At 42.5% G+C, this 11,196-nt stretch overlaps 1 pseudogene; it reads left to right on the top strand.

Annotated features, from left to right (window-relative positions):
* The first annotated feature begins 3,537 nt into the window (after positions 1–3,537).
* LOC141800032 (NLR family CARD domain-containing protein 3-like) lies at positions 3,538–11,089 on the top strand (annotated as a pseudogene).
* Positions 11,090–11,196: the final 107 nt, after the last annotated feature.

Raw genomic sequence — 11,196 nt, 5'->3', positions numbered from 1 at the left:
AAAAAAAAATAAAATAAAAAAAAACTCCCTGAAGTTTTCTACGGTAAGTCAAGTTTTCAAAAAAATATCTCTGTGTGTCACCAATCAGATGGTGATGGGGGTGGGACGATGCTAGAGACAGAGTAGAGACTGCAGAAAGGGAGGAGCCAAAATAACACAGTCTGAATTTTAACTTATTATTGGCCACCGGATCAAAAAAAAAAAGGCAGATGCCGATATGCTTCAAATGCTCAAAATCGGTGCCAATAATTGGCCCGGCCGATAATCAGTCTATCACTAATTAACAGACACGGCAAGTTTAAAGTTTACTTTTAAAACACGTCTTAAAACCCATTTCTATTCTTGGGCTTTTAACTCCAGCGAGACTTAGTTTCTTTGCCTGGTCTTATTCTCTTTTATTCCCTTTTACTTGCTTTTTATTGTTTTTAAAATGTTTTGAAAATGTTTTTCTTTTATTTGTCTGTTTTTACTTATATGTTTTTATCATTTCATTTGATCTACCTGTACAGCACTTTGTCTACAGCTGTGGTTGTTTTTAAAAGTGCTCTATAAATAAAGCTGGTATGGTATGGTATGGTTTATTTGTAGAGCATAATACCTATAAAATGCTAAAGGAAAATAAAATCCCAATAGGCAAAATACCCCCCCCCCCCCCCCCCCCAAAAAAAAAAAATAATAAATAATAATAATAAAAATAAATAAATAAATAAATAAATAAATAAATAAATAAATAAATACATAAATAATAATAATAATAATAATAATAATAATAATAATAATATAAAAAAAATAATAATTAAAAATAAAGAAAGAAAAAGATCTGAGTCTGAGGTGGTTCATATGACTGTAACATGTCGGAGATGGACTTTGGGGCTAAACCATGAAGAGACCAGTAAACAAGCGAAGCTGTTTCAAAGTTTACTCTCTGAGCCACAGGAAGCCAGAGCACAGACCTGAGTGCTGGACTAATATGGTCATGTTTTCTGGCTCTGGTCTGGACTGGAGCAGCAGCAGTCTGGATGATCTGCAGCTGTCCTCCAGCTGGTTTAGAGATCCCAGTGAGCAGGCCGTTACAGGAGTCTAACCTGCTGGGGACAAACACATGGATCAGTCTGTGCTTAGCCATGTTGAAAAACAATGGAAACTGGATGTGCTACCTTTCCATAGTGAGAAACAGGCCACATATAAAAACTAGCAAGGTTCTGGTTAAAGCTGACCACCCAAGAGACTCAAATTAAAGAGCCGATGACAGTGGAGGCAAGTTGATGTGGTTTATTTACATCCAGACGATGGTTTCTGTGTCGAACATCAATTAAAAAAAAAAGGTGAACACAAACTTAAATAACATAACGAATCATCATCATTAACCTAAGATAATAAAGAAAACACAGTCTTACATTTTCATGGACGCGTGGCCTGGGACTGTATGACGGTCTCTCTTTCTGCACGAGACACCTGTGTCCCCAGCACACCTGTCAGTCATTAACAGTCATTTAAAGCTAAGTGCCACTTTCCGCCACCAGATGCCGCTATTTCACCCTCATGGAGGAATTCACAACACAATGATTTGATTTAGCTGTGTCCTGACCAGGAGCTTTTGTTAACCATCTCCACAGTCTGTCTGTTGTTGCTGGTTTATGCTGAATGAACTTCACTCACAAACTTTGCATTATAACCAAACACATACCATCCAGATATCACCCATTTATTCAACAGGGAGGCATTTTGTTGCCACTTTTTCTCTAATACTTTTTATTATATTAACTACAAGGGCTTCAATGGGCATTTAGCTCACGGGGTAGGGCATCCAGAGGGCACTTTTTACGGTTTATCCACTGGAAGTAAAGCTCCCAGATAGGGGCGGGTACTTAATTAGGTACTTTTATAGGTATCTAAATGTATCTTTGTGACTGTGAGGGAGTGGAAGAGTAGGAGATTTTCCATGCTGAACATGAACACATATATTGAAGAATAAATATGTGAAATTATAGAAAATATATTTTATTATTAAATAACTTGATATTTCCTGCCACTTAACCACATAAAAGTACCAGAAATTAGTACCGTTGAGTACCGGTACCGATTTCCAGGTACTGGGCATTGGTACCATATCGTTTCAAATGTGAAAGGTACCCATCCCTACTCCCAGAGCAACTTCCATGGGTTTTCTGCTGAAAGAGCCCCAGAGAAGGCATTTTTTATTGCTTCATTTTTATTTTATCATCCTGCGGTGTTACTTAAAGACATCATTTAAAAGTTAGCGGGCAATCGTCCAAACCAGGAGTGTTTGTTGCTGTTTCAGTCGGAGGTTGATCGTATCTGAGTGATGAGCTGAGTGTTGTTATTAGAGGTCGACCGATATGGGTTTTTTGGGGGCCGATGCCGATGCCGATGCCGATGCTTTCCAAATTTGGGCAGCCGATGCATAGCCGATTTTTCCAATTTGATATTCAGGCCGATTGTTAAATAAATATATATTTATCACATTTTTGTGAAACGCAGCAATTTCTGAGCAACTAAAAGAAATCTATTACAACAAGTCGTGTCCAGTCCTCTGAACATTTATTCAGCTTTCAAAACAATGAAATATTTTGTCTGAGTAAACACACAATGTAACAAGCAGTAGTAAACATTCACACTCTTCTTAAAATGTCAAAAAAGAAATTTAAACTTATTAATATAATTTGAACAAAAGTATGTAATGTATCCAAGTGGTTCCACAAGTTTGAGGTGCTCATCTTTTTTGTGCCTGATCAAAAATTGAGTCATTTTATACAACTGATCAAAATTCGGCTTTTTAAAAGAAAATACGGCCGATGGCCGATAGAGACAAATGTCCAAATATCGGCCCGATATATCGGCCGGCCGATATATCGGTCTACCTCTAGTTGTCACGAGGATGAAAATGTGTGTGACTCCTAAACAGATTCAGTTTTAAAGTTCCACCAGAAGATGGACGTTTTGGTGGAGGAAGAGGAGGACAGAGCAGAGTCTGAAGTTCCCGGCTGCCCGTCTACGAGTTCTGATCGGCCCATTAGTGATACCCCAGTCTCAAGTAATGAACCAAGACTCCCAGGACCCTCTGACACAAAGTAAGTATTAACTCTGTAAACGGAGAACTACAATGATACTGTTTCATTAAGCAGATGCTTTTGTCCAAGGCAGTGTACATCCAAGAGTTAGCAAACATTAAATTTGAGGATGATCAGAAAAAACTGAAGGATGAGTTCGTGAAAATACGGACCCTTTGAATTGTGAGAATCAGGCAAATTTCTGAACTTCCTGTTTGGATTTCACCATGGCGATGAGAGACTTTTTCGTAGGTCTGGGCATGATGCACAAGAAATTTCAGGCATATAGAGTAAAGTAGCAGGAGGCTGTTCACCTAGGGGGCGCTGTAGAGCACATATCAGAACGAAAACACTAGATTCATACTTCGGACTTTAGGCACGTTGAAGGGAAGCAAGGAAGGTTAATGACAAAGAAATAAAGGAATAGTGGGATTGTAATTTTGACCTCAACTGTTTAAATCTACTGATGGATAAATATCTTCGCAGGGGGAGGAGGAATCCTGTTTCTCCTGAGGAGCAGTCCTCCTGCTGTACCGTGTGTCAGAATGTCTTGAAGGATCCGGTTCCTACCTGCTGTGGACACTGGTTCTGCAGGCAGTGCCTCACCACATACTGGATCCAGTCTGGGTTACCAGGAGACCCCTCCTGTCCCCAGTGTGGAAAAAGATCCAGAACTGAGGCTGGACCTCAGATAGGCGGTCAGATCACTTTACGAAGTAAGACAGTCCAACAATCTGCTGATTCATCGGAAACACGAGCTTTAATGTTGAGAGATTTGTTGTGTTTCACAGGCACAGCATTTAAGATCTTCATACGTATGCTCCTCCATGTCAGTAGCCATGTAGTAGACTTCCTGTTGGCTGGTCTTAAAAAAGCAGGAGGGTCAGGTCTCTGGGTTATTGGTGTAGAGCAGAACATCATCAGCGTATAACAAGGGTCTTCAACCTGTGGCTCTGGAGCCTCATGCGGCTCTTTGACTCCTTTGCAGTGGCTCCTTGTAGCTTTAAAAATATTATTAAAATAAAGGGCTTTTAATATTTTAATGATAACACAGACACTAAGTAAAATCATAAAAAAAAATTGGACTAAAAATGCATCACCTCTTAAAACAAAGCTTAAATCTTTTTATGATTTTTTTGTGTAGTTTTTTTTTTTTTTTTCAATTTTTTGACATTTTTCCAATTTAAGAAAAAGAATTCCACATTTTTTGAAGATTTTGCAAATTTTTTAATTTTTTACATAAATCCCTCTTTTTTGCAATTTTAGAAAGTTTTTAAAATTTTGGGAAATTAAGCAAAATTTTGAAATTGCATTATTTAGGGGTTTTTTTGCAAATTTATGACATTTCATCAATTTCTATGAAATTTTGCACATTTTTTAAATTAATTTTTTTATTTTGCAAATTTTTTATCTTTTTTTCAATTTCAAAATTTAGCAAAATTTGTTAAATCGATGACACAACAAATTTCCTTTTTTTCTTAAATTTGAAAATTTATAAGAAAATCAATTAAGAAAATAAATTAATAAAAATAAAAAACTAAGAAATCACATGTACAAATTTATAAACACAAAAACTTCTCGTTTAGATAATTATTCACCTGATTATACACTTTTTTTTGTCTAAATGTGAAGATAATGTAGATTTTGCGGCTCCCAAATTACTTCATCCAGGTGAGCTGAGGCAAAACGGCTCTTTTGAAAGTAAAGGTTGCAGACCCCTGGCGTATAATGTCAGTTTATGTTCCCAGTCACCCAGCACAGTCCCCGTATGTTTCAGTCTCTTTTTGTTTCTTGTTCAAGGTGGTCTGCAGGAGGTCTTAGATGGACACAAGATCAGTCTGAAGCAGCGATGTGAACGTGTGACTGAAGGGTCGGATGAAAAAGGAGGAGGAACCCTCCTCAGTAAGATCTACACTGAGCTCTATATCACAGAGGGACAGAGTGAAGAGGTGAACAGGCAGCACGAGGTGAGGCAGCTTGAGGCCGCTTCCAAGATGGAGATCCTCCACGAGACCCCCATCAAGTGCCACGAAATCTTCAAAGTCTTACCCGACCAACAGAGAGCCATCAGAGTGGTTCTGACAAACGGCGTGGCTGGGGTTGGAAAAACCTTCTCAGTGCTGAAGTTCACTCTGGACTGGGCAGAGGGCTCTGAAAACCAAGACCTCAGTCTGGTGGTCCTGCTTTCATTCAGGGAGCTGAACCTGATCAAAGATGAGCGCTACAGTCTCCTCAAGCTGCTCCACGTTTTCCATCCGACATTAGAGAAGCTCGGAGCTGAGGCGCTGGCTGTCTGTAAACTGTTGTTCATCTTTGACGGCCTGGACGAAAGCAGACTGTCTCTGGATTTTAACCACGCTGAGGTCGTGTCCGACGTCACACAGGAGTGCTCTGTAAACGTGCTGTTGACAAACCTCATCCAGGGGAATCTGCTCCCCTCAGCTCTGGTCTGGATCACGTCTCGACCTGCAGCGGCCAATCAGATCCCTCCTTCACGCGTGGACAGGCTGACAGAAGTACGAGGCTTCACTGACGCCCAGAAGGAGGAGTACTTCAGGAGGAGGTTCAGGGATGAAGATGAGTCCAGCAGAATCATCTCACACATCAAGACGTCCAGGAGCCTCCACATCATGTGTCAGATCCCGGTCTTCTGCTGGATCACGGCTACGGTCCTGGACCACATGATGAGCACAGAGCAGAGAGGAGAGCTGCCCAAAACCCTGACTGACATGTACTCACACTTCCTGCTGGTTCAGACTCAGAGGAAGAAGAAGAAGTACGATGGGGGTCAGGAGACCAGTCCTCAGGAGCTGATGGAGGCTGACGGAGAAGTTCTCCTGAAGCTGGGCAGGCTGGCGTTTGAACACCTGGAGGAAGGAAACATCCTGTTCTACCAAGAAGACCTGCAGCGCTGTGGTCTGGATGTCCAAGAGGCCTCGGTGTACTCAGGAGTTTGTACAGAGATCTTCAAACCAGAGTGTGTGATCTTCCAGCAAACCGTCTACTGCTTCGTCCATCTGAGCGTTCAGGAGTTCCTGGCTGCGGTCTACATGTTTCGCTGTTTCACCAACAGAAACACAGACGTACTCAACGCTTTCCTGAAAGAGGAGGGACACAGCTTGGACCAGAAGTCATCTTTGGATGGTTTCCTGAAGATCATCATGAATAAATCCCTTCAAAGCAAGAACGGCCACCTGGACCTGTTTGTTCGCTTCCTCCACGGCCTCTCTGTGACCACCAACCAGAGACTCTTAGGAGGTCTGCTGGGTCACACAGACAACAGCCCAGAGATGATCCAGAGAGTCACCGTCAACCTGAAGGAGGCGAACACTGAGAATCTCTCTCCTGAGAGAAGCATCAACATCTTCCACTGTCTAACGGAGATGAAGGATCACTCAGTCCATCAGGAGATCCTCGAGTTCCTGAAGTCCGAGAACAGATCGAAAAAACTCACCCTGATCCACTGCTCTGCTCTGGCCTACATGCTGCAGATGTCAGAGGAAGTCCTTGAAGAACTGGCCCCTAAGAAGTACAACACATCATGGCATGGGCAGCAGAGACTGATTGCAGCTGTGAGGAACTGCAAAAAAGCTCTGTAAGTCCAGACATTATGAATGTTGTGAAGGAAGTACCCTGAAATACAAATATCAACTCTTCAAGTTTACCATCACAGTGTCTGTTTTCTAACAGTTAGTTTATGTTTTTGAGCTGTTTTTAACACCTTACCTAAAAACATACTGTGTTGCTTGTTCCTTGGCAGATTTCGTGACTGTAAGCTGACAGATACTCACTGTGAAGTCGTGGCCTCTGCTCTGAAGTCCAACCCCTCCCATCTGAGAGAGATGGACCTGAGCTACAGCAATCTGCAGGATTCAGGAGTGAAGCTCCTGGCTGGGGGGCTGGAGAGTCCACATTGTCGATTGGAGTCTCTGTTGTAAGTTGACTTGACCCTATTTTGAACAGAAATTTGATCATTGACTCTGGTTTCAAAGTTAAATTTTCAGGTTCAGGATTTACCTGATCACAGGTCTTCATGACTGACTGTCTGGTAGATTTGGTAGAGTTCACCTTCCTTTAGCCTTTAGCCTTTGCAGTTTATCCTGCTGTGTAGGGGTTTCTTTTATATAAGCCATCTCAGGTCCATCCATGTGGGTCCATCACCCAGAAATGGACAATGCAAGTGAACTGGGAACAACTGGTGGAGGCCCCTGTCCGTGTGGTCTACAGTCACACAACAGGAGGGACACACATTGCGGGGGAGGTTGAAGACATGGATCTGAAAAGGCCAAGTTCAAAGCCTCTAGTTTGAAAGCAGCAGCCAGAAGTTGACTTGATGGCCAACAGTGCCTGTTGTGGCGGTAACCCAATAACCTTGCTGTGATGGAAGATTTCAAGATAAAGCAGGCCTATTGGGTTTTGCTGGATCAGGGGTCTACTGATGCAGCTGGAAGGCACCTGATGAGGGGTTGCTGCCGCTTCAGCAGTTGCAGAAGCAAAAACCTGGATGTGGGGGGAGTTTGGGTTGGCCTTGAGAAAGATCAGGCAATCCATCAGACAACTTAGGAAAGGGAAGCAGGACTTGCCTTAGGCTTTTGTAAGCGGACTTCTGAACTGGACTTGGGATGTCACCAGGCGGTGGAGGACGCAGAGTTAAAAGACTCAGAGGTTGCTGGGGTAGTTGAGAAACCCTCAGTGGCAAGTCTCATGGGCGGATGAGGTCCAATTTGAGATGCTGAACGCTTTGATCATGGTCAGGTTTTCTTAACTGACCGAACAGTGGTACAACACACTGGTGGTTACCATCTCTAAAAGGGGAACCACAGAATTATCAGGGTACCCCACTACTCCGCCCACCTCTGGGGGGTGCTGGAAAGGAGACTCCAGCTGATTTTAGAACCTTGGAGTATTTGGTGGTCTTGGAGAATGTCTATGATCATGTTCTTTGAGGGGAACTTGCGGGCAGTATTGTGAAAATACTGGGTGCTGGAACAACTTCTCAAGCAATCCAGTCCTTTTATGATGAAAGTGAGAGCTATGTCCACATACTTGGCACAAAGTCTGACACGTTCTTGGCAAGTAATGGCCTCCTCCAGAGTTGCCCCTTGTCCCTGATTCTGTTTGTGGCCTGGGCAAGAGAGGGACAGGGTCGGGAGTTTGGAAATCAGGTCCTTCACATCCAAAAGAGTTGGTAGAGGTGGTCAGTGCATTAGATAAGGATGCCTTATGGATATCTCCCTCTAGGGGTGTTTTGGGTGTGTCCAACTGGGAGTAGACCTTGTGGCTGACCCAGAACTTGGTGGAGGAATTGTGCCTGGGATCTCTTTAGAGGGACTAACTCGGGAGAGGGATGTCTGTACCAACTTGATTAGACAGCTGCCTCCGAGTTGAAATGATTAACATCCAAAGGGACAATGAGGGGACATCAGGCCCATTGGAGACAGCGAGATTCATGAGTCTTTTTTTCTGTCCTGTACTTTGTGTTGTCTTTAACAAGGAAACATGTCTTCTTTCCCTTTACCCAGGCTAAGCAGCTTCAGTTTGTCCGATATCAGCTGTGGTTATTTGGGCTCTGCTCTGAAGTCCAACCCCTTCTATCTGAGAGTGCTGGAGCTGAGCTACAACAACCTGCAGGATTCAGGAGTGGAGCTGCTGAGTGGGTTCCTGAAGAACCCTCAGAGTAAACTGAAGATTCTCAGGTCAGGATGGTTTAACTCATCATACAACTGGTGTAAAACCAGCCCACTAGGGGGCAGACTTCTTACCAATGTGGGGAATAGTAGTTACAGCATGTTGTCATTGGTATTGATAATAGGGATGGTTAATCTGTCTGATTTCCTGATTCAATTTGTTTATGATTATTGAGTCCCCGAGAGGAACAACTCAAAACACTTTGGTTTGTGTACTCTTAACTTTTGAATTTTAAGTCAAGCAGCCTTTCCTTTGTTATCATGTAATCCATTTTGAGACATTTAGTAATCGTAAATAAATCCTTTTTTTCATCACCCCTAACAGATAAGAACATTCCCTTTACTGCTTGTGATTAGTTGAATCTTTCCTTTTTTAGATTGAGGAGCTGCAAGTTGTCAGAGACCAGCTGTGCCTACCTGGGCTCTGCTCTGAAGTCCAACCCAGCCCACCTGAGAGAGCTGCAGCTCAGCAGGAATGCGCTGAAGGATTCAGGAGTGGAGCTGCTGAGTGGTTTTCTGGAGAGTCCTGACTGCAAACTTGAATTTCTGAGGTCAGAAACATTAACGCTCAACTGCTGATCCACACCGTCCGTTTAACTCTTAATGGATATGTTCCATTGTTCCTCAGAGCTTCAAAAGTCACAGGATCTAAAGAAGTCTTCACAAATTTATACTGAAAGCATTGAGTGCAGTTTCTATCAAACTTGATTGTTCATCTCTGTTCAGATTGAGGGGCTGCAGCTTTTCTTGTACCGGCTGTGCTTCTCTGGCCTCTGCTTTGAAGGCAAACCCCTCCCATCTGAGATGGCTGGATCTGAGTGTAAACGAGCTGCAGGATTCAGGAGTGGAGCTGCTGAGTGGGTTTCTGGAGAGTCCTGACTGCAAACTGGAGACCCTGAGGTGAAATACGTGCTTCACTAAACTGCGAACAGAAAGCTAATATTCTCCTGACCTGCACTGAGTATCTTGATGCTAAAGTCTTCTTCCCTGGTTTGTTCCTTTGAGGAAAAGTATTGTTAGTAACATTTATCACATGCTTTGAAAAACCTTTAAATGAAACGTTTTTTGGCTTTCTTAAATTGTGTAAAAACTATAGACTGTATGATCAATAATTTATACCATCTGTTTTTGATGCAGAGTTTTGAAGCCTATCGTTGACTTAGACCATGTAGATAAAGCTAATAGCAAGTTACCTCCTGCTGTAGCCTATAGAAAAGAGGCAACTTTTCTGTTTTCTGTAGTGAGGACAGCTACAGGTTTGACTTTTTTCTTTATCCAGAATGTGGGACTGCACGTTATCGGAGATTGGATGTGCTTCTCTGGCCTCGGCTCTTAAGGCCAACCCCTCCCACCTGACACAGCTGCAGCTAAGCTACAACAACCTGCAGGACACAGGAGTGAAGCTGCTGTGTGGTTTTCTGGAGAATCCAGACTGCAAAGTGGACACCCTGAGGTAACAGACTGAGTCTCAAAATTGAAGGCAGCTGGGTTTTAACCCATTGTTGCCTTAATTCTGTTATTTTCAAGTCTTCACAGATTCTGTTTTCTAAACTTCTGCGTTGTTAAAATCAAATGATCCAGTATGCACAATCACTGAATGATTTCAAACAAAGTATGATAAAGCTACAAAACATTTCTTTAATCCAGATTGTACAGTTGCGGTTTGTCAAAGGTCAGCTGTGCTTCTCTGGCCTCTGCTCTGAAGGCCAACCCCTCCCATCTGAAAGAACTGGACATAATGTACAACAAGTTGAAGGAATCAGATGTAAAGCTCCTGACTGAACTCCAAAAGAGCCCACTCTGCAAACTGAAGACTCTGTGGTCAGTAAATTGAGCATCATCTGCGTAACAGTGCACACCTTTCCTTGTGCCCTTAGGGTCAATCAGGAGCTTGTTCTGTCGACTAAAACCTTGACAAGATTGATGACTGCTCTTCTCTGTCTTCTCCTCTCGTCAGGTGGAAGTTCTGATTTCTTCCAGATCGAGCGACCTGAGAGGTGGATGTGTTGACAGTGTGTCAGAGTATCGTCACCGTATCCGAACTTCTCTGCTAGACTCAGGATATCTTGTTCCACTTTTTCTCATTAAGTCTCTCCTTTACAAGTAAAACTGATTTACAATCCCATTTTCAACCAGCAGGTGGCGTATCTCCAAATGGCACAGGTCTGAGTCAGTGACATATAATCTGGCGACAACTCATAGTGCTTTATTCTGTGAATTAATGAATGTTTCAAATCTTGACCTCCTGTCCTGCTTGATCTGCTCTGTTGATGGCAGAATTATCATGAATCTATGTTCTGCTTTCCCCCTACACTCATAAACATTTCTGTTCACAGCAATGATAAAGCTACTTGTTTTTTTTTACCACAATCATATAAAAAAGGAAAAGATAAAGTATTTTGTTTTTGTAAAAGGAATATATTTTTTTTTACCTTTAC

This window comes from Halichoeres trimaculatus, unplaced genomic scaffold (genome assembly GCF_033239565.1).
Source record: "Halichoeres trimaculatus isolate MK-OKI-2021-1 unplaced genomic scaffold, fHalTri1.1 fHalTri1_scaffold_11, whole genome shotgun sequence".
NCBI classification, from domain to species: Eukaryota; Metazoa; Chordata; class Actinopteri; order Labriformes; family Labridae; genus Halichoeres; species Halichoeres trimaculatus.
This window is presented reverse-complemented; position numbering and strand designations above follow the sequence as displayed.